Genomic DNA, 19,789 nt, shown 5'->3' on the forward strand with positions numbered 1-19,789 from the left:
TGTGTGTGTGTGTTTTAATTACAAAATTTTGGAGTTCACTGTCAAAATGTGATATATCTTTCTTTAAGTACTGACAGCTAGAACTTTATCTCAATTGTAGAAGATAGCAGCTGCTTTGGATATAATCATGAATTACATCCAATGATTAAGACACAATTCTGAAATTTAATAAGAATATTATACTAGTGTCAGGCTTCACAAAATTTGAATTTTTATCACAAAAACAAATAATGTGCCTTCATTTTAAGCTTCTTAACTAAATTTATAATCACATTTACAAAAAATGTTCCAGTTGGCTTTGAACAGAGTAAATTCCCAACCATTAGACTATGTGTAAAGAATGGAAGCATATTGAATTAACTGCTATTTGAAGCAGCTGATGCACTAGTATAAGTACCAGTACCTTCACATTTGGGAAGTTATTGACTCGATGGTGCAATATAGTGATAACTGTTACTGCACCTTTCACAGGTGCACAAGAAAATTTGTATTAACAAAATGGGTAAAATTAATTTACAACAGCCATTTGATCTAAATAAAACTCAATACTCGAGACAATGTCATAAAAGTAAGCCTTCCACACCTACATTTGCTATTTTTTTAGGAATTGTTTTCTAAAAATAACTATCACTCTTTTAGTACCTACTGATATTTCAGCAGCTGTCTGTTGCCTTTTTTGTGTGTCATCAGGAATAACATTGAGTCCCATGATGACTGGTAAAAGAAATGGGCATTTTGTGTAGATGACAATTTTTTTAAAACATTTATTTATTTATGCACACAAGAGCTGGGGTACAGGCCAGAGATGCGGGGGGTGAGAGGATTCACCCAGAGACAGAGTGGGGAACAGAACAGGCAGACCGACGAAATACACTGCTGAGGGGAGCAGCAGGCAAGACAGGAGAGGTCTGCTGTGCCATGTGGGAATCTCTCTGGCCGGCCAGTGATTGAACTCATGCTCCAGAGGCTGCGGATTGCTTCATAGTGAGGTGCTTAACCCCTTGCGTCACCAGGGAGGCCCTAGATGACATGTTTATCTGCAACAACTGAAAGTGTCATTGAGAAGCCAAAATTCAGAACTTCATTTTTACCAAATATGCTTTTGACAAGTTCGAAGGTATTTACTAGAAAATATTAAAGCATTACCAAACAACAACAAAAAGGTGTTCAGTTTTAGACTTTATTCCATTCAATAAATGACAGAATGATTATAGCAAGAAAATTTATATTTTTCTAGTCTATACACTTTGTGGGAGGACTGCACAGCCTCGTTTCTCGTAAATTCCTCATTCTACCTGTAATTGCTCATTCTCCTTACAATCCCCACCCCTAGAGTCTGGTATTGTCATCATGACTTCATAGGCTGCAGCATGAGTCCCCACAGAGCTCACAAATGGAAGCACCGGGTTGCCAATGTCTGCCACTTCCACCAGGGTGCATTACATCTCGGGCACCACAGCCATGGCAGCAGGTAAAGTAAAAGGAGGAGGTCTACTCTGTCCATTCTGGATTACTTTATTGCAAACATTACAGACAATATTCTGTCACACAGGACAATTCAGGTGAAATGGGAAGCAGTTGGAATATCAGGTCAATGATGTAAACTGGGACACGTAGTCATCCCACCACACCAGAATGTTTGATAAACATTCTCTCTCCTCTCCTCTCCTTTCCTTCTCTACCTGGGAATTTCAAGCACAATCAAAATTAGAGGGTTTGATAAATTCTAATGTACTCATCTCACAGCTTCAATAATTCTCACACATGGCAAATGGCCAGTTTCTTGCATCTATGTTCTTCCTGCTCTCCCTACTCTAGCTGTTTTTTTTCTGCAAGTTTACTAGAGCCACCCCATGCTTTAATAGATAATACCAGAAACAAAGACTTTTGGAGTTGCAATACAAATGTAGGCATTGCTACTTATATTTAATTATTTTATTATAGCAGAGTAGTCATATTATATTTTAAGTTTCATTCTAAATTAACTATATTCTAATATAACTTCATTCTAATATAACTATACATAAAACAGCTCCAAATCTAAGTACACAAAAAAGCTTTAATTGAGGTGCATCTCGGATGCCATTTCATGGTATCTGAGGATTCTTTGGGATGTTTGCAGGATCTTTCATGGTGCTGCCCCTTTTATTTCTGATATTGGGTATTTGTGCCTGCTTTCTTCTTGATAGTCTTGTCCAACATTTATTAACTTTGTTGGACTTTTCAATGAGTTAACTTGCTCCTTTATTGGTCTTCTCTATTATTTGTTAGCTATTTCATTAATTTCTCATAGCTTCATTATTTTCTTCCTTTCACTTCCTTTTTGTCCATTGGATTCCCATTTCCTCACTTTTTAAGGTACATGCTAGATTACTGATTTTCATCCTTCCTTTTTTTTTTCTAATAAACGCATCCAAAGATGTACATTTTTAAGCATGGTGTCAGTGGCATTTCACAAATTATGATATGATTCTTTATTTCTATTCAGATCACAATACTTCCCAAATTTTCATTGTAATTTTTTACTCAAATTCTAAAATATTATAGTTTCACTTTAAGTTAGATCAAAATATTTCCTAATAGTCACTAGGACATATGTTTTTTGAATTACTTAAAAGTGTCTGTCTATCTATCTATCTATCTATCTATCTATCTATCTATCTATCTATCTAAAATCTATCTATCTAAAAGGTTTATTATTTTAAAAAAAGGGAAGGCAGAAGAAGATGCGTAGACAGAAGCAGGCAGAGTTGCTAATATGCAAAGTATGATTTTTCAGTTATCTTTTTTTATTATCAATTCCTAGCTTAATTCTAATGTAAAGCGAAATTATATTCTGCATCACTTAAATTGAAATTCACTGAGATTTGTTTGTTTGTTATGAGATTTGTTATGTCCATCCTCGTTTTTAAAGTCAATTTTTCTAAATAGTCCATATGTGTCTATTCTACAGTGGTTAGATGCAGTGTTTTAAACAGTCTATTAATTAAATTGGTTAATAATGCTATTCAAATATTTACATCCTTAATTTTTCTTGTCTGCTTACTACATCAGTTATTGAGGGTAGGATAGTAAAATCTCCCACTATAATTATGAGCTCACTTATTTCTCTTTATGTCAACTTTTCTTTATATATTCAGTGTTCTTAGGTACCTGAAATTTATAAATGATATTTAATCCTGCAGAATTAAACATTTTATCATAAAGAATTTATTGCTTTTTAACTTTTTTACAATGTTTTCTTTTTCTTAAAGTTTACTTGTGTGACGTTAAATTTGACATAATATTGGCACGTATAGCACATGGTTTTTTCATCATTGTAGTTTCAACCATTTTTGCACCATTATGTCATAATGTGTCTCTAATAAACAAAGGACCAGTAGATTTTTTAAATTAGCCTGGAGGTATCAATTGATTGGAACATACTCCATGTAAATCCATGGTAACTGCTTTTATGTTCAGATTTGAACACATTATCATGTTCAAATAAAATTGTCTTTTCTTCTTGTTTTACAAAAGTTTCTTTCACTGTGCAGAAGCTTTTTAGACATATTCATAATTGTTTATATTCTCTTTTGTTTTTCTTGCTGTGGGAGATGAATCAACAAAGATATCACTGAAGCGTACATTATGGAGAGTTTTTCCTATTATTTTCCCTCTAGGTATTTTACGATTTCAGGTCTTATATCCAAATCTTCAATTCATTTTGAGTATTTTTTTATATGTAGTGTGAGATGGTGTTCTTGTTTCTTTTGCATGTGGCTGTCCAGTTTTCCAAAAACCAAAGAGACTTCCTTTACCAAATTTAGCATTGGCTTCTTTGTTGTAGATTAAGGGTCCATATAAACATGGGTTTATTTCTAGGCTTTCAATTTTATTCCATTGTTCTGTGTGTCTACCAGTACCATACTATTTTACTCATAATAGCTTTGAATGTAGTTTAAAGTCTGACAGTGTGATACCACCACTCTTCCTTTTTTGAGGGGGAGTCAAGATTGCTTTGCCTATACAGGGTGTTTTGTGGTTCCATATCGATTTCAGTAATATTTATTGAAACTGTGAGAGAAATTGCATTAAATCTGTATGTTGTTTTGGGAAAAATGGCTATTTTAACAATGTTAATTCTTCCAGCCCAAAGTAGGGGATATATTTCCATTGCTTTGTATTTCTTCTACTTCTTTTAAAATCTTATTGCTTTCATTGTACAGGTTCTTGACAGCCAGCTAAATGGGAAAAAAATACTTGCACAATATACATCTGGCAAGGGGTGATATCCAAGACCTACAAAGACATTATGCAGCTCAACAACAGGAAATAAATAACCAGTGAAAAACAATGGACAGAAGAGAGAAACAGACATTTCTCCCAACAAGACATATAAGTGGCCAATAGGCACATGAAAAAATGCCATTCATCACTTATTATCAGGGAAATGCAAATCAAAATCACAATGAGATACCATTTCAAAGTATGAGGATTACCCATATCAAAAAGATGCAAAACAATAAATGTTGGCAAGGATGTGGAGAAAAAGGAACCCATATATACCATTGGTGGGAATATAGATTGGTCTAGCTCCTATGGAAAACATTATGGAGATTTCTTGAAATATTAAACATAGATCTACCATATGATCCAGCAATTCCATTCCCAGATATCTACTTGAAGAATACAAAAATATGATTTTGAAAGGACAGATGCAAATCCATGTTCATGCAGTACTATTTACAGTAGCCAAGTTATGGAAACAATCGAAATGCCCCCAAGAGAATTACAAAGATATGGTATATACACAATGGATCACTACTCAACTATGTGTGTGTGTCTTTGTGTGTGTGTATGTGTATCTACAAGTGACAAGATGAAAGCTTGCCATTTGTGACAACATGGAAGGAAGTGGAGGAGATTATGATACGTGAAATAAAGGACAGAGACAAATACTGAATGACATCCTCTACATGTGGAATGCAGAGAAACAATGCAAAAGATCAGATAAAACCAAACCAATAACAAGGTCTAGAAATTTGACTGCAGAATTGAAACCACAGAGGAAGAGTGGAAGGAGGAGAGCAGAGTGGGGAGGAGGCACAATGGACCACGGTGGAGGACTCTGGGTGCTTTCGTGGTATATCTGGTGTGGTAACATATGTGATCCTAGAGTTCTAGTCATACACAGCACTGTAAATCAAAGTTGCCTCAAAAAAAAATTGCTCTATTCTGTCTTCCTTTGTCTTTCTCCTTGATTTCATAGGTTAAGTATTTTCCTTTATTGCCTTGGAAGGTATGTGCACTCTTCAACATTGGCAGTCCCATTTGAGACACCAAAGAAAAGTTGTAGGGCACAGTTTTCTGACGTCTCTCAAGAGAAGCCCAAAAGTTTTAACTTAGTCCAGTTTTGGTGGGTATCTCAGAGCAATTGAAGAAAAACAGGATGGAACTGGGAAAAGCCATGATTGTGTTCAATCCTGAGTTTTTTAGTGAGGTTCACACACGGTAGTCAAGTTTAGCAGACACATGGCTACTTTACAGGGGAAGTAGCACCAACAACTTTCATGAAGGCACTGGAGACCGGTGAGGACTACCTGTAGTTGGCACCTGTGGTTTTATGAACTGTGCAAACTTCAAAAATACAGATCCATGGAAGGTCTGGATGGAGCTGATGATAAATTAAAGAATATCACATTACAGCTTTTAACTGTGATTCTTAAATGTTTATAACAGCTGGAAAACAGGAGAAATATGATTTCTAGACTCTATGACATTTTGATTTAGAAGACCAATCTTAAAAATGAAGTCAGGTAGTTATTCCAAAGGAGTGTAGAAAGAACAGAATAGCACCCCCATGGTCACTATTGCCACGCCAGTGTGTTCATTATGTTCTGGTGACTACATTTGCCTACTCATCAACCAGCTATTGACAACTATAGGGAGTGGACTTTATTCAGAAAATAGCTTTGCATCCAGAATACAGTACCAGACCTCCCAAGCCCAGAATCTATAATTAAATTAATTCAGTGAAAATTCAAATTTAGACCCTATCTGCATGAAAAAATAATCACCTGTGTTGAATTTAGCCTATAGAAATTGTGCCTTTCTCTTATGCCATTTAAGGTAATGCAACTTACATAAAACAGTGGTTTTGATGGTGCTTTCAGAGTTGGTTAAAACTATTTACCCATTGCATTGAAGGCACATTCTACATGACATACCATGTGGTATTAATACTGCACGCAAAATTTCTCACAGATCTTCACCACAGTATTGTAGGGTAGGCAATATAACAAAACTGAGGCAGAGAAATAAACTCAATCATGGCTACAGAGTTAGAAAGTGGCAAAGCCAATGTTTGAAGTCATGTTTGTCTACTTCAAAGCTTATGATTTTCCAACCTACAATACTGCCTCCCCTAATTGTGAAAATTTATGGACATACTTAAAGGAAACACTGTGGTATGGGATTTCTTTGCAAATTAAATTGGGTACATTCATATCTAATTTTTCCTGCCAGTATTATCATTCAGGACTGGACCATGGCCTTTAGAAAAGTTACTTGGCTTTGGGATGGATAGGGTTTCACCATAAATGCACTGGGGAGATTTGAGAGGAATTCTAACTAAGATTTTTGAATACTATGCACATTTCTTCCAAACTGTAGGATACATAAATCTACACAGGCCTTACCTATAATAGGGAAATCATTTTAAGATAACAAAGAAAGCTCTAAGTCTTTGGAATGTAAGTTATATTAACACAAGAGAAATACTGTTATTTAGGGCAAAAATTAAAAAAAATAAGCAAATAAAATGATGCCCTAGAGCCAGAAGGTATGAACTTCTATGAGTAGAAAAAGAGAAGGAAGGAAAAGATAGAGAGAAACTCAGAAAAGAAAAAAGAAAAAGTAAATATAGCAAGGGAATAGAATCCAGTCTACGTCTATGGAAAAAGTCCGGGGATTTAAATATTGATTCTCTTTGTTGGAAGTTAATAACACATAAATGTTAGATTTTCCTACTTAACAGATGAAGGTAAAAGTTTAATTTTTTTCTTTTTGTTTTGAGGATATGTCCATTTGCTATTACTAACCTCAAAAGAATTAGCCTTTACTTGTGTGTTCATCTCAACATTAATAATACAGTTCAATTCTTGGCAGATTTGCAACATTTTGCAGGTTTAACTAAACTTAGCTTCACACATTGCAGAATAACTGTGGTCTTCTTCCTTACATCAAACATTAAATTAAAAAAAGAGAGAGATAAAAAGTGTAAGAGAACCCTAGATAGAGCTCAGCACTGACAGAAGTCACCAGTTCATGAGCCTGTTTAAGAAATTGGTAGATGTTTCTTCACTTTTTCTGGCCTTATTATGCATTTATTAAAATGACAGTTAGAAGTCTTTGTTCTTTGAACCTTCCTTTTATGTGGAGGTAGGACTTGACGATGCAGTAGCAATACAATAAATCAGCCATGGAGTTCCATCTGGTGTTGCTAAAACTCAAAGTGGCAGGTACTTCAAATGAGGCAGGTGGCCTTTTTCCAGAAGCTGTACAATAAAGGAAATGAAGGAACCAGGCACAAAGCAGGGGAGCTATAATTCTCAGTCTGATTAGAGGTTATAGGTCAGGCTGACACTATCATGGCTGTGCCTTATTCCACCCTTGCACACTTGCTATGTTCGGGAGGCACAGCTTGCTGTTTGTTTCTTCATTTGCACTGAAATACTCATGCTGAAAATGGATTAAGGTAAAGCCATTGGATTTCTCTTAGAGACCTCAGAAAACTAGCCCACAGCTTTTCATCAGTGTCTCAAATGGGACTGCCAACGCTGAAGATCTCTCAGGGAGAAACATGTCATCAAAAATTGCAAGTTCTCAGTCATACCTTTTAATGAAAAGAAGTTTCTACTCTTATTCCAACCCAGCTTCTGCTCTTAACAGAAGACTCTTTAAATAAAACAAACAAGGTCTAAAACCTCTCCAGGTCCCCTCTTACCCTTGTTAGGAGAGTGTTGCCCACTCTTGGCTATCAGATTTGGTTTTCTGCCCAGTCCCTGGTGGTCTTGGCAAAACCTCATGCAGGTTCCCATGCCACATACCCATGGAGGAGGGAGACTGTGAGGGTTGGTGGTTACGGGAACAAGCCAGAGAATTTTGCATTTTAGTCTTAGCCGAGTAACTCAACTCTCTGACCTTGCAGATGAGTCACTTGGATGCCATTGACTGAAGAGGAGAATTTGGTGGGGGGGGGGCAAATATAGGAACCTTCTCTGAAATCCAGATGCTGTTTGTGAGCTATGTTTTCCCAGATCAAATAAACAAGCACTGAAAGCAGTCATCCAGGCCCCATGGAAAAATATTATGTGCCTTCATGGCTAGTGGGTGGTTAAATTAGTTTCTTGTTTTGTCTAAAGACATTTGAGTATATTAAAAAAAAATAGCCAACATCTGTACCCCGACTCCCTCAAACTATGAAAACTACTATTCGTATAATATGTTAGTGGAAAAGAATAAACATACACTAAGATCTAATTTACCAATAAAAGATGTTGCTTGCATATTGTAAAAAAGTGAAAGCATCAAGTCAAAACATATTGATGTCCTAGCCCATTACTCACTGTGCTGCTATTCTGGAGCATGTCGCAATCACCATTGACTGCTGAAATGAAAGCTTGAAGACCTTGGGTTTCTCAGAAGATAGCTACACATGATTTGAAATTTCCTGCATGACATTCAATCTTGCTGAGAAAAAAGGTCCCACTAAGTTACAATTTCTGTTGAGAGGATAACTGGCATTTAAATTCTAGCTAGGGATGCTTTCTTTTAGAACATTTGTTGGGTTTGGGCGTTTACTTACTTCCCTCCAACTGTGAAGTTCCAGAATAGATGCCCTGGAAGTCGCCAAAGAAAGTGAGACTCAGTTATCCCAGAAAATGAGTCTCAGTGATGCCAATCTTTCCTCCTCTCAACCAACCCCCTGGGGATACAGGGATGATTGCTGTCTGGCCCCTCTTACCCACTCTCATGTTGGAAGCAGCTTTCTGAGTTAGGGACATTTTGCATCCTCGCCTTCCTCTCTTCACTGTCTAAGTGCTCCCTGGTTGAAAATCTTTATGCTTTCCCTTGCCTGCCACGTAGGGCATTTCCTGCTTTTCCTTCAGCTCTCAGAGCACCAGCCAGTCCATGTGCTTTCATATCATCTTAGCAATTTTACTAATGGAAGAAGGCTTGATGTTGAAATAAAAGAAATAAGAGGGATTGGGGGTAGTAGATACATGGAATGATAATCCTAAATGCACCAGTAAGCTTTGAGATGTAACTTTTCTTTCTTTAGGCTGATTTCTTTGAATCGGTGGATACCCGATAACACTGTGGGTATTCTTTACCCATTAAAGACCAGGTAGAATAAAAGGTGGAAGAGGACTTAGCTGGATTCCGACAGCAATGGATCTTTAAGTTTTATTATAGGATTGATTTATATGAATCCAGTATTTTTCCTTGTCTATTTATTGCAATTTTTCCTATTTAAAAAACTTGGTGTGGAATTCACAAAACATAAAATTAACCCTGTGAAAATGTTCAGTTCAATGGCATTTAGTACGTTCACACTCAGGTGTGACTGACACCTACATCAAATTCCAAAACATTCTCATCTTCACCCCAGAAGGAAACATTCTATCCACTATCCCTTCACCTCCCCTTTCCCCCAGTCCCAGGCAACCACTAATCTGCTTTTTATCTTGATGAATTTGCCTATTTTAGACATTTCATATAAATGAACTCACACTGTATGTGACTTTTGTGACTGGATTCTTTCAGCTAGTATAATGTGTTGAGGTTCTTCTATGTTGTAGTCTGTATTAGCACCTCACTCCTGTTTATTGCTGAATAATATTCCAGTTTATGGATATGTCACATGTTGTTATCCACCTGTTTCTATCCTTTGGCTACTGTGAGTAAGGCTGATTTGAATATTTGTGTTGTGGAAAGTCTCTTGTTTTTTCAAGTATACAACACATTTCTATTAACTCTTGTCACCACACTATATACTAGATTTTTGGAATTGGTTCATCTCACAACTGAAAGCTTGTACCCTCTGAGCCACCTCTCCTTCTGTCCTACTCCCCAGTCCCTGGCAACCAACAATCAACTCTGACACTTTCAGTTCCCATCTTTTTTCTTTTCAGATTCTGTACATAAGTGAGATCATGAGAAAGCTGTATTTCTATGTTGGAAAGCCTATTTTTTAGAACATCTAAGCATACCGCTTAGATATGGCTGAATGCTCTGCCTCTGACACTCTCTTCTCAACCTTTCATCAGGCTAATTCAATTTTTTCCTTCAAGTCTTGGTGTTTATGTGCTTTCCTCATGATGCTTGTTCTATCTCGTCAGTGTCTCTGACAACTCTATTAGGCATCAGTCTCTGCTGGTGTCCCTCTGACCACCAGTGCCACCAGGCTCAGGTAGGAGTCAAAGCCTTTGCACAGGGCTGACTCAAAGCGAGCACACATACTTAAGTATAAGTGAATGAATGGAATACATGTTATACATGTTCCTTTTCTGTTCTCTCTGAAGAGTAGAGATTTTTGAGAGGGTCCAAATGGATGACAGTGTGTTCCAAATAGAACAACTTCTTCAAAAGGTAGGGTGGATCCATTGACCTAGAGGCACTCTGTCAGGAAGCCAAACACAAAACTCCAGCTACCAATCAGGGTTTTTTCTTTTTTTCTTTCTTTTTTAGCTTGTTTGTTTTTTGTGAGTAGTACCATGTCTTTGTATCCCCATTATCTAGTAAAAAAAAAAAATCTGCGAATGGTAGGTTCTCAGAAGACAAGGTCACAGTGCAGGCACTACCATCTCCACCCTGCTCTGCCTCACACGCATAAATGCAAACATGCCCCTTCCTCCTGTCATGAACTGAAGGTCAGTTGCAGAGGTGACTGAGAAAAGAGACCCCCAGACAGGCCTCCCTGGTGGTACAAGGGGTTAAGCACTGCACTATGAGGCGATCCACAGCCTCTGCAGCACGAGTTCAATTCCCAGCCGGCCAGGGAGCAACCCACATGGCGCAGCAGACGTCTCCTCTCTTGCCCACTGCTGCCCTCAGCAGTATATTTTGTCAGTCTGCCTGTTCTGTTCCCCACTCTGTCTCTGGTGAATCCTTTCACCGCCCCTCCCCCCCATCTCTGGCCTGTACCCCAGATCTTGTATGCATAAATAAATAAATATTTCTTTTAAAAAAAGAGACCCCCCAGAGAAACCAGCATGCTATATGTCCAGCAAACATGCAAACATGCTTAGGATAGCAGGAAGAGGCCTGAGTTATCTGAAGAGAGACACTGACTTAGTGCTATTAAGGCAGAGCCATAATATGATACCTTGTGTTGGGGGGCGGTAATAGTCTGAAACATATCTTTGCAGTATCCCAAGAAAAAACCAACGTTACCGGTCCTTTTCAATTTCAAGCATCCGGGTTATTTTCTTTTTCTAAGATGAAAGTAGTTCTGGGGCCTGACTGCTGGGTTAGATGTTTCTTGTCTCTACAGTATCACTGCTCTGGTCCATGTTTGCAGAACTGCCTCCTCCAGTGGAACCTGAACTGCTAAGTGCACCCAGTCCAGTGCCTGGCACACAGCAGGGAGAGAGGACAAAGGTTCACAGTGAAGGGAATGGATAAATGGTGGAAGGAGAAATGACCAAGTGGCTCCTTCACACTTAAAGAAGGCACCTGGTTTCCTTTCCAGCCAGCTCAAGTAAAGACCCTGATTCCCTGCAGGGCACAGAGCAGCCAAGCATGAGCCCGCCCTGCTGATTTTCCTTCATCCGTCAAATATCTCAGGTCAATCACCCTTGCCCAGCACTCCAAGCAGCCCTAAGAATGCACAGGTTGATTCTGTGAGTGTATGAATGAGTGAAATAGCAACGGTCATCGTGCACAGTGACCAGGATCGCCTCACGTGGGCAAAAAAGCGACACACCTCTGTCTCTCAAAAGTTTCCACTGAGAAAAAGGGTTTTGTTTACTAAGGAGAGCCACTGAACCTGAAGGCTTTCAGCACAGGACCACCTAGTGAAGACACAATTCCACTTTTTGTGCTACTTCAGCAGCCAGGAAGGTTGATAAAAAAGCAAGTATAGAAGATCACACTTTATGTGTTTTTTTTCGCCGCCCTGACATTTACTAAAATGTCAAGTAGAGAAGGTCTTCTTCCCCTTTGAAGTCTTAATAAAGATAGTTTTTTTTATTCTTCTGGAAGTATTTTCTTCCATTTCTATTAGCTCTTATTATCTATGAGGGCACAAGATGGGGAATTCACAAGCAGTAGAAATATCAGCTATGAGCTGATGAAAACAAGGGATGAAAACAAGGTATGAAAACAGCTATGGGATGAAGACAAGGCGGGGTTCCTGGCTGCATTACCCTTTAGTTCCTGATGAAAGGGGCGGTGGCTGCACTTATTCTTTTCCTGCTGATTTTGTTTTACTCTTAAATGACTGTCAGAGAAGAGAAAATAAATAAAAATCTTTTTGTTTGAGTGTTGGCTCCATAGCCACTAATTGTTTTTGGGCGCCTCACTTCTGTGGGACCCTTGTTTCCCCGTTTGTCACATGAGGAGAGAAGGATAGCTCTGCCCGAGTCGGCACGGGCACCCTGAAGGTTCCCTCGAGAGCTGTCAGGCTCTGGTCCTGAGGGAGACACGTGCAGGTGACAGGTTGAGAAGTCACCTCCTGGAATCCAGGAATCCAGGGACTTGAGGATAGCCAGGAGGTGAGAGCTTGGGCTTTGAAGTCAGACCGACCTGGATTTGAATCCTTGGGCTAGGACTTATTAGGCTAGTTGTTTTTAGGGGAGTTACTGTGACTGCATGTGTCAAATAAAAATGCTATCTGCACCTCACAAAGTTGTCATGAGAATGAAAGGGGGAAAAAATGAACAAATGTCCTTGTTTTCAATATGTGGTTGCCTGTGGTCCCCACCCTGCTCTGCCTCACACACACACAAATGCAAATACGCCTCCTCCTCCTGTCATGCACAGGCCACTGAGGGGGACCTGGGGCAGGGCCAGGGAGTTTCACAGGAAGCTCACAGGTCTCCTGTGCCTGAGGTCACCAGAAGGCACCAGCAAGTGGGAAAATTCATTTTCATGGACTCCAGAAAATCAAAGGTAGGCTTCCCCGAAGCAGTGCTAGGTGAAAAAAGGTTTCAGACACAGGGATCTTGGTTGGAAATATCCATTTCTAGGCATCTGTAATGCCAGCCATAGCTGGCAACACTCCCTTTGCCAAGAGGGAAACTCCCTCCACGATGGGAGGGAAAAAGCCCAGACTTCTCCCTGTCTCTTTCCAGAACACAGGAATCTCTCAGTTTGTGTTTACGAGAAGATTGTCGGTCTCACTCCAGCTGGAGGTGAAAAGAATGTCACCCTCCTCTCAGCCGAGCGGAGCCACAGACTTTGCTGAAGGTGTGGAGAGTTGTGGCTCCTCCGTGTGCCTCCTGTCTGCATGTGGGGGGCAGGAGCCTCACTCAGAGGAGGGCCTCAGAGGTGGGGTCCAGCCTGCGCACTTGCACACTGTGTATGTTGTGCAGAAGGGGTTGGAAGTCGAGCCAGAAATAATTCCCTTCTGAGACGGAGCAGGGCAGCTCCTACTGGCTCGGTGAGGGGGAGGCTCCCCCTTCATCTGTCCTGGAGGAACCACTGTTGACAGATTGCTGGGGTGCTTTCAGTATGGACCTCCAGGGGGAGAGTGTGTCGGGTACACTTGTGGGGAGGAGAAGGCCTGCTTGAAGGTGAGGCGGGGCTCCACTGGGCCAGGGGCAGGGCCAAGGACACCTGCTTTGAGCCTTCCTCGGGAAGCAGGACTGTCCTGAGGGTGCTGGAGGGGAGCCACACTGCCTCTCAGTTTTTCACGCGTGAGGACACTATGGCAGCCTTCTGTGTATGGCCCAAATGGGTCTGTTCTGACCAATCCGTTGTGTTTTTATCCCAGTAGGAATATGGCTGAGCAATCCAGACTCCAGTTGGGAGTGGGGCTGAGGAGACAGAATGGTGCCTATCCTGGTATAACTGATATTGGAAGCTTCCATTCCTACCTCTGTGAAGACTGGACTAAGGAAACTGTGGAAGCAGCAAGCCAAAGAACAGACTGTGGACTCCAGCCGACATGCTTGGGACTCCCTGGGCCTGGTTCTGATATGGGACCATGGGGTAAATGATGAGGACAGTGTTCTAAACTCCAGCAGTGGTGGGGCATGGGGGGCCAACTGTAACCGCCACTTTACCTCCCAACCCACTGGACCCCTGCAATCTTGCTGGGCCAAGCTGAACCTAAAGAGCAAATGCACTTTCCCTTGTCATTTTCCTTAATTATGTATGTTACCCAACTTGAAAGTAGCGTGGATATTATTTGGGGGAAAGAAGCAATGAGCATTTACTTTACAAACAACAACAGCAATAATAACCACACTAACACCCTCAGATGGGCCAGAATCTGGCTTCTCACTTCGGTGCTACTGTAGCTCTGGCTTGGCAAGCTCCATCCACTTCATCTCCCGCTCCTCCTGCTGGCTGAACGCCCATCCTCCTCTTGGCTCCTGCCCCTCTATTCCTGGCTGGCTCCGCTAATCCCACATAATATTTTACGCAAATTTATATGAACCTCGTTACAAAGCTTAGCAAGGAGGCACTGTTTCTTTTCCTTGATAAAATTCATCATTTATAACTTGGCTCTAAGAAATCAGTCCAACTAGTGGGTCCTTAGTTTTTGCTCTGAAAAACATTCCCAGCCCCACTGGAAAAAAATTCCATTCCTCTGCCCCAGCCTGGCCCCCCAAAGTGCTGTCTGCTTTGGAAATTCCCACCAGTCTCATTTAGAACCACACTCACAAGTTGCCTGGGAATTTCTCCCAGAAAACTCCTATCTCCCCCACGCTTGGGGCTTGATTTCCCGCAGACCCCTGGGTGGTTAAGACTGTTGTCTATAACAACATGATAAACTCCCTGTGGCTGCCCAAACTTCTCCTAAGAGTTGTGGGAATCATTTATGAATTACTTCTTTGATTTTCTTAAACTAAATTCTGTTTTTTACTCATGTCAAATGACTGGTCACAGAGTTCAGTTTCTTTAGTGGCATTATTACATTACGGAGGAAGACATATTCCCTGGTTCTGGCAGAAACCAATGAAGACATCAAACTTGGGATTTTCAGTTAGGACAATGGGAGTTTGGCCAACAGCCCCTCCGTAAGCCTCCACTGCTTCATTAGTAAAGGTAACCAATTTTTCACATTAAAGAGAAAAATCTAAAGACTAGGCTATACGTTTCAGCACATATACAGCCTCCACAGACTATTTTAGGAAAACAGAATAGAATTTCTTTGCTCTGTTTTCTTTGAGCAAAGACAAATAGTAGATTGCAGCATCTAGCACCTCAAAGTTTTCAACAAGTCAGGAGGAATGGAAAAAGCATCTGTGGATCACATCACTTTTCTCAAGCAGTGTGGGTGGTGGCAGGCATGGTGTGTTGTGTGGTGTGATTGTATGTGCAAATGGTGTGTAGTGTTTGTGTATGATGTGTACAGGGTGTGTTTGTGTGGTGTGTATGTAGGGATGTGAGCAGTATGTGTATATGGTATGGGGTGTGTGTTATGTTGTGTCGTGTGTGTAAGTATGGTGTGGTGTGTGAGTGCATATGTGTATGTGAATAGTGTGTATGTGGTGTGTGTGGGGGGGTATGTGATTTTATATGTGGTGCTGATAAAGTTTAGTTGACTATGATTACAGTTCAGCTTTGGGAATATAATTTCTATCTATGTTCCATCTAAAGACCTCTCCTTTTTCAGAGCAAGGAGTCATGATAAATACACTCTCAGGGAAGTTTTCCTAAATGGAAGTAAAGTAAAAATTAGGATGAACATCAATGAGTAACTCTTCAAGGTAAATGACCAGAATTCCAACGTATCATTTTCTAGTCACTATAAAACCAAGACTTGAAAACTGACCATAGGACAGAAGCATCCAAGAGGGGAAGGAGGGAGAGAAGGATGAGAACAGGGTGGGAGGGGAAGCATAATGGACTATGGTGGGGGATTAGGGGTGCTGTGGTGATGGGAGGGCTACAATGGCTACACCTAAGGGAAAAATCCTAGTTATCAAAATATTAACAAAGATGAAAAGCGATGGTACTTCATTAATAAAATAAATAAATTCAATCATCTAAAGTTCGCAGATGTAGTCAGATTTGTCCAACTCATAAAGGATTTAATAACAGAGAGAAGACTAAAGTCTGATTCTTTATATTTCTTATCTAGTGTTTCATTCTTCATCCATTGGCCAAAATATTTCAGGCAGCATTCTGGGGGCTAGCCATATGTATTATAATCCTTCTCAGAAGAGCTATATATCTTATTGCTCACAATATATCCATGATGCATTTATATTAGTTACTAAATAGAATGGGAGGAAATATATGTCTAAATTGGCATCTGGCAAACAGCATGGTTTTATGTTCTATGTTGACTGCAGAACTAGTTATAATAGCCAAGCTAAGGAAACAACCTAATGCCCAGGGACAGATGAGTGGATCAGGAAGATGTGCTGTATATATGTACCCATGTACACAACTTAGCAAGGTGATAGTCACCTTGATCATTTGGCCAAGGTAACGCTTGTCTGACTTCTACTGCAAAGTCACTCTTTGTACCCTTTTTAGATATATCTCCTTAGGAGGAAGTCACTGTGTACAACCCACACTTAGGGAAGAGGTGCATGCTTTAAGGAAACATGTTTTTAAGGAAACAGTATCTTTATAAATTATTTGAAATTTACATTTTTTTATTGAAGCAACATTGGTTTAAAACACTGAATAGTATTCAGAGGTATAGGGCCATACCCTTCATACCACAACACACCCACCACCCCTAGTCCTCCAACACAGCCCATTGTGCCCTCTCCTCATGCTGCTCTATTTCCCTCCTGCCCTCTGGTAGCCTCAGTTCTACAGACAGATTTCTAGGGTTTGTTACTGGTTTGGTTTTTTCTGACCTTTTATTCTGTTTCTTTATATTTCACATATAAGTGACACCATTCAGTATCTGTCTTGGTCCTTTTGATTTATTTCACTAAGCATTCAATTCCCTCGATTCCACCCATGTTGTTGAAAATGACAAGAGTATATCTTTTTTTAAATAGCTGAGTAGTATCCCACTGTGTGTATATATGCCACATATTCCTGATCCACTCTTCTGTCTTTGGGCACTTAGGTTGTTTCCATAAGTTGGCTATTGTAAATAGTGCTGCAATGACCATAGGAGTGCATATGTCCCTTCAATTTAGTGGTTTTGCATTCTTTGAGCACATGAGAAAATGCTCATAATCAATTATCCTCAGGAAAATTCAAATCAAAACCACAATAAGATATTACCTCACACCTGCAAGAATGACCCATATCAAAAAGATCAGAAACAAAGAGTGTTGGGGAGGATGTACAGAAAAAGGAACACTTGCTCACGTTGGTGGGAATGTAGACTGGTCCAGACCCTATGGAAAACAGTATGGAGGTTTCTCAAAACAATAAAAAAAAAGATCTATCACAAGGTTCAGCAACTCCACTCCTTTTCTTTTTTAATCACAAGAAATAGGAATAAACAGTAGAACATGAATAAGGTAAGATATGAAAATATTCAGAAAACACTTAGCTCTGTTGTACTACTTAGTGAGGACTTACTGAAGAATCTGTATAGTGTATGCTTGACCTGATCAGATCAGATTGTCAACATTCACTATTCACTTAACAAATGCTTTCTTGGTGGTGATTCTTCGTTAGACTCCGAGCTCCATCATTTGAATTCAAAACCGGAAGGCAAGGCAAGAGGAAAGAGTATCACCACTCTCACTCTGTTTGCAGATGAGAAAGCCACTGCAGAATGTCTTCCCTGCATGTTGTTGATCAAGCTGCAGAGAATTCCCAGGTTTCTGGACAGTAAGCACAGTGCTTGACAACATTGAACTTTATGGTTTCCCAAGTACCACTAAAAAGATCAGAACAGGCAGTTTTATTAAATATTTCCAAGAGTCATCCTTATTTGCTGAGCCATACCTGTTACTGAGAAATCAAGGACTCAGCTAGAAGCTTTATTTGGCTCATCCTACGATTCCATCTCTTCTAGACACGGCCTCCTCCCCATCCTCACCCCCACCTCTGTAAACTATTTTGCAGGCTAGTCTAGATCCCTGCTACCGAAAGTAAGTAGTGCATGGACACCTGAGTCTTGCTTGCTTACTATTTAAATATATTATTTTGGGTTTACCCAAAATCTGTGGCTGTAAAACTCTGGTGTTCTTATAGGAACTCAAGTGATTCTGACACTTTACAAATCTTTGCAGTTTTTAGGTAAAAATGACGAGTATCTGCTAAACACATGGTATTGTATTAAACATCATACAACATGTTTCAAAAAGAAAGGGGGAATATTCCAAGTAAATGATTGGTACTGGAAAGTTTGTAATCTAAAGATTGCTAAAGATTAGGAAAATTGCACGACTTGCAAATATAGTTGTGATAATAATGAGAAAGGTAGAACTGTTCAGTCAGGATGAGGATTGGAGAGAGACACGGGGCTGAATGGAAACGGCTGGGCTACAATGTACTGGGAAGACAGCCTAAAACTTGGAAAAGAGCAGCACTCCCTTCTGCCCACCTGTGACTATACAGGTGCTTTTTTTTTACCAACTCTCTCCTCTACGGGGCAGCAGCTTCCTGCCTGCCCGTGACCTGTACCATGCCAGCACTTCTCTCCACTGGCCTCCCTCAGCAGAGGCAGCTCTCCTCAAGGCTGCCCACCTGCAACCATACAGGCCTCTCTCAGCAAATCTGTCCCTCTGGGGCAGCTCTTCCTGCCTGCTTGTGTCCATGCAAGTATACTTTACTTTCCTGTCCCTCTCCTAATAAACCTGTTCTTTAAATACAAAAAAAAAACAAAACAAAACAAAACAAACAAACAACAACAACAAAAAAAAACAAACAAAGAAAAACTTGGAAAAGAGTGGTTCTTTGAAAATGAGGCAGAACGTCTTTACCTACAGTCATGCTGTGCATTGCGATGCACAGATTTCACTCCCCTGCCCTAAGGAGTTTCATGAACTGTTCTTTAGAGTATACCACTAGGAAGCATTTGACACTAGAGAAATGGTGAGCTTATGGACATGGTTGAAGGCAAAGCCAAAATCTATACTCCAATTTCTTCCAGGATTTAGGACCAGAAACTACCCATATTCAGATTAATTTCTATTATGACACACATTTGTATTTTATTGAGCAGGCATAAACACCTATTCTTTTCTTCAACACTCCCTATATTAGTGTTATTTTGGTTGCTTTTGGTCAGATTAAATCTCCTGAGCTCAGTCACTCAGTATGCAAAATATGCCCTGTAGAAACATTTCCATTATTCTGTAATGATTCTGTTCTCTCCCTCCTGGTCTTAAGCTTATTGACTGCAAAAGTGACTGATTTCAGATTTACATTTCCACCAAGTTTTGGGTCCTTGACCCACGTTCTATATAGCAGAAAAAGGGGAGGAAACTTCAGAATATAATCAAACTTCAGAATAGGAAATACTGGAGTGAACTTGCCCTTACCCCACAGCATTTAGATGACACAGTGGGGTCATTTAAAGGATTTGGCAGTCACACTGCATGTCTTAATGTCACTATGACTCAGGTTTAGGAAGAGAAATGAAGTTTTAGCAAAGGAAAAAGACAATGAAATAAAACAGTATCTGTCATGTCTCTTTTCATCC

At 40.0% G+C, this 19,789-nt stretch overlaps 1 long non-coding RNA gene across 1 annotated transcript in view; it reads right to left on the reverse strand.

Annotated features, from left to right (window-relative positions):
* Positions 1 to 1,485: 1,485 nt before the first annotated feature.
* Positions 1,486 to 19,789, reverse strand: part of LOC129145974 (uncharacterized) — a 242,743-nt gene continuing 224,439 nt past the window's right edge. The window contains exon 5 of the long non-coding RNA XR_008552240.1: positions 1,486 to 1,682. This is a non-coding gene — a long non-coding RNA (uncharacterized LOC129145974). The remainder of the gene's footprint in view (positions 1,683 to 19,789) is intronic.

This window comes from Talpa occidentalis, unplaced genomic scaffold, assembly GCF_014898055.3.
Source record: "Talpa occidentalis isolate TD23 unplaced genomic scaffold, MPIMG_talOcc4v2.1 talOcc4.16, whole genome shotgun sequence".
NCBI lineage: Eukaryota > Metazoa > Chordata > Mammalia > Eulipotyphla > Talpidae > Talpa > Talpa occidentalis.